General features: G+C 59.0%; 1 pseudogene; it reads right to left on the bottom strand.

Annotated features, from left to right (window-relative positions):
• Nucleotides 1–295: 295 nt before the first annotated feature.
• LOC149749206 (protocadherin-23 pseudogene) lies at nt 296–3,013 on the bottom strand (annotated as a pseudogene).
• Nucleotides 3,014–4,645: the final 1,632 nt, after the last annotated feature.

Below are 4,645 nucleotides of genomic sequence, written 5' to 3'. Positions count from 1 at the left end.
AAAAATGACTTATGTCCTCCACTACCTCTCGTAAACTTCCAGAGAAGGTAGGACAATGTGTAAGAAGTCCCTGGAAATAGTTACTCAAAACAGTTTCAGTGTTTAAAGGCATACACTTGTTTACTTGAAAAACCAATGTGTGAGGGCCACCTCACTTCCCCAGGTGGCCACATAATGACCCTCAAATATATGCGACATTGCCATTTGCACACTGTTAAAAAGTAAAACCGAGAAAGGGTTGTTCCTCCCAAACCTATCTGGGTGCTCATATACAGACTGAAGGAAATCAGCATTCCATAAGCAAAATCAGGATCCAAATATCATGTGAGATAGAAAAGACCTTAGAGACCATTCAGAAAAGTTAGGTGACCAGAGGGCACCCATTCATCTCCCTGCAGAGGAGGAACCAGAGCCCATGTCCCCTTTCTTCTCAGCTTGGGTATAACTATCCACATCACAATTCTCCTTCCTTGTACTTACTCACAACCTCTGCATCCCTTCCCAGGCCTCCCGATAGGCCTGATGCACTCACCTGCAGAAAGCAGTGTCCGACTGGGGCATGCTCCAGAAGGGTGGCGTTGTACACCTGCTTCAGGAAGATGGGCTCGTTGTCATTCACGTCGCCCACAGTGATGCTCACAAGGCAGGTGGCAGAGAGCGGGGGCTCTCCGAGGTCTTGGGCCACCACTCTCAGCTCTACGGCCTCCTGGACTTCTCGGTCCAGACTCCGGGTGGTGCTAATCACACCAATTTCAGGATCGATGCTGAAGGATGGTCCACACTCAGCGGTGGCCCTCAGAGCCTCCGGGTTGCAGCGCGCTGGGAGAGGGACCAGCGCGTAGCGCAGCCGGGCGTGGTCTGTGCCGGGCTCATCCTCATCGGAGGCGCTGACGCACACTACCGCGGTGCCGGGGGCCGCGGCCTCGGACACTGAGGCCCGGTAATGCTCCTGGCTGAAGAGAGGCGGCTGGTCATTGAGGTCAGCGACCCGGAGCAGCAGCGTCTCCTCCGTGCTCAGCGGCGGGGTTCCCGCATCCGTGGCCACCAGTCGCAAATCATACAGGTCTCTGCTCTCCCTGTCTAGGGGCCCCTCGACGCAAAGAAAGAATACCCCCGAGGAGCCTCCGGACCGCAGCGCAAAGGCTCCCTCACCGCCCTCCAAGGCCAGCGAGATGCTCCCGCCCCCGAGGCCCATACCGAGTGCCCCGACGGCCTCCTCTGCCTTCTCTGGGTCACCGTCCGCGTCGGACACGGAGACCCGAGCCACATAGTCGCCGACTCGAGCGCCCTCAGAGACGCGCGCGGCGCCTCCTTCGGTAAGGAAGAGTAGATGAATGGCGGGCCAGTTGTCATTCACGTCCAGCACCGCGATGGACACGCGCACGGTGGCAACCTCGGGCTCGGCACCTCCGTCGCGGGCCTCCACCACCAGCTGGTGCCAGGCCTGAGCCTCGCGGTCCAGCGGCCTCTGCACCCGCACCACCCCGCTCATCTCCTCCACTGCGAAATAGGCCGCGTCGCCCAGTGTCCCGCCACTGCCACCCGTCCCGGGCGCCTGCCGAGAGCGGATTCTGTAGCGCACGTGGCCATTGGGCCCCAGGTCACGGTCGGTGGCGCGCACACGACAGACCTCGGCGCCTGGCAGTGCGTCCTCGCGCACGGCGGCGCGGTACTCGCTCTGCTCAAATACGGGTGGGTTGTCGTTCTCATCCAGCACGCGCAGGTCCACACGCAGGCTGCCCGTGCGCCGCGGGCGACCGCCGTCCCACGCCTCGATCTGCAGCTCGTGTGCTGCCACCGCCTCTCGGTCCAAGCGCCGCAGCAGCACCAGGTCTAGGGGCTCAAGGGGCGACGAGGACGGCGGCGACTTTGGTGACACCGGAGCCCCGTAGCGCAACTGGAAGAAAGGTCCTGCGGGGTCCTCAGAAAGGTCGGACGGTTGCACCAGGGTGTAGCCCTGTATGCTGAACAGCCCAGCGTCTGGGTCTCGGGCGCCTGGCAGGCGGAAGGCTGTACCTGGCGGGCTGAGCTCGGAGACGTCGAGTTGCAGGGAGTCGCGGGGAAAGCGGGGAGAGTGGTCGTTCACGTCGTTGACGCGGATCTCCACCTGCACCACCGCGCCCAGCAGCGTGGCGGCCACGAAGCTGTAGTGGTCCCGCCGCTCTCGGTCCAGGCGCCGCGCCGTGCGGATGATGCCTGTGTCCGGATGCACGTGGAAGTCGTCCAGCAACGGGGAGTCATCCGAATCCTCAGACAGAAAGAAGCCTCCCCCCTCCTGCTGCTGCTGCGTGGCCGGCAGCCCCGCGCGGATGTCGCCGACTAGAGTGTCTGGAGGAAGGCCCTCGTCCACGGAAAGGCTGAGGTTGAACACCTGGGCAGACGAGCCCGAGGCCGCCCACAGCCACGCGTGCACGAAGAGCCCGAGCAGGAAGCGCTGCGCCCTGGCGCCGCCGCCGCCCGGCAGCCCGCTGGGTGACCCTCTGCTCCCGGGGAGCAGGAGGCGCTTCCCGGCCGGAGCCCCGAGCTGCTGACGCCCTTCGCCCATCCTCCGCCCAGAAGGGCTCATTTCTCCAGCTCCTTGGGAAGGCTCCCGGGTAACTGCCAGGTTGTGGCGCGATGGCAGAAAAATCCAGGAGCCTCTTCAGTGTCTGAACCAAAGAAGAAAAGACTTTGTTTGGCAAACAAAACCAACAGACCCAGGAGTTCCCGAGGTTACATCTGCAACTGGTGAAAACGTCCTCCGCCCGCAGCTCGCGCAGACAGGGAGGGAAGCTCTAGCTGCCTCTGCTGCTGCAGCCACCTCTTCAGCCCCTGGATTTCTTTAAACGAGTCTCATCTCTTTTCCTCTCTCCTTTTATTCTTTTTACATCTGTTCCTTGTTCTTCTCGGCTGGTTGTTTCGCCCTGGTAAAGTCAGGTGCATTATTCTTTTGCCAAATAGAATGAAATTATTTAAAGCGCACACACAAGGAGAGGCTGGGGGTCGGGCCGGGGAAGGGGGCGGAGTAAGGGCGGGAGGCCGGGAGCAAGGGCGCGCGGGGCCGGAGCGGGAGGGAGGGAGGGAGGGAGGAAGGGAGGAGGGAGCCGCGGCTCGGGCTGCGGTGTAGTCAGCGGCTCCGGGGGCTGCCACACCCGCCGCATCTCGGGGCGCCGGGGACCGCGAGGCTCCCCTCCGCCCCAGCCCCCTCCGCTCTCCTCCCGCGTCGTGACGCGGCGCACACCCGGGCAAACTCCCACCTGCGAGGCGCCGCTGCAGTGGGGCCCGTTCGTGGCTGGGCTGGGAACTGAGCAGAGGGAGGCAAACGAGAAAGGACCCGGAGATTTGGACTGTGGGGCGGGTGAAGGTCGCGCAGGCGAGGCGTCCGCCGGGGCTGCGCGTGCAAAGTGGCGAGGGGTGGGGGAAGGTGAGGCGGCAGCCTTTCCACGCTCTCCCCCTCTCCATCTCCTCGACGGGCCCTGCAGCCGGCCTGACGCTGGGCTCCGGCTGAGCAGAGAGGGTGGGGGTTATCATCACACTGGGGAGCCAAACTTGTGTTCTCCATGTGGCGAGAGAGACTCGTCCCCAGCGGAAGGACAGATGGAGTCAAAGGCCGATGCACAGCTGGGGCCAGGATGACTGCAAAGGCAGGGGTAGGCGGAAATTGGAAAAACCCTCGAGAAACCCCGAGAAATCTGTGACACACATGGTGCAAACCACGCTTTATTATGCCGCGCTACCACTCGGCGATGTGAGAGCGGCTTGTCAGTCCCCTCTGCTACCAGGAATGACGACAATAGATTCGGCTTGCGAACACTTTTTATGCATTCAGCGCCATCACGACACTTCCAGAATGGTTTACGATGCTGATTTATGGGCAGAAAGACGGGGTGGCTGAGGACCATCACCTCCCCGCGCTCCACCGTCGCCGCTGAGCAGGGCAGTTTGCTGTCAGGGCAACTATTGGTACCACTTTCAAAACAGCTTGTGTCTGAGCACAAGAAGGACGCCAATAAATTCCCATAGTCGGGGGTTTCTCTTCATTTATCTGTCATAATAGGTAAAAACTGATAAATTGCCTCTAATAAGAAATGCCTGAGGAGGGGCTCTCTGCCCTCCTAAGGATGGCTGGCCAAGTTTAGCAAATGGTTTCTGCAATTTTGCTTTTACGCCAGAGGGAAGAATTAATTTCCTTGATACTGTTGCTCCTCTTTCGGGAGGACCAAAAGCCCTGCCTAGCGGTTCCTTACAGCAACAGCAAGATGCCTTTTTAACATATATAACTGCTAACCTACAACCACACCATCATCTCCATGTCTGATAAAATAATAATAAAACAATGTATTTTACAGCAAACACATTGCACATAAATGGAGACATTACTGAAATAAATTCAGCGTCCCTTCACCAATGAATCTCCTCACCACTGAGATTTGTTACCAGTCTTTAGGGTCTCCTTTCTCCTCAGCCTTTGCAGTCTCACCCTAGCTAGGCCCCTGCCTCCACCCTTGTGCCTTTGTAAGTAATTATCAAGCAAGCATCCAGATTGATATTTTAAAACTAACTCAAATCATGTCACCCCCCTGCTTAGAACCTGTCAGTATATTTTCATTATACTTGGATTATAATTCAGACTTCTTCAAACAGTGCAGGACTCTACCTAATATGG

This window comes from Delphinapterus leucas, chromosome 5, assembly GCF_059928025.1.
Source record: "Delphinapterus leucas isolate spDelLeu-1000000601 "Yukka" chromosome 5, BTC_Dleu_Yukka2, whole genome shotgun sequence".
Taxonomy (NCBI): domain Eukaryota; kingdom Metazoa; phylum Chordata; class Mammalia; order Artiodactyla; family Monodontidae; genus Delphinapterus; species Delphinapterus leucas.
The sequence above is the reverse complement of the archived record's forward strand: the minus strand, read 5'-3'. Positions and strand labels throughout refer to the sequence as shown.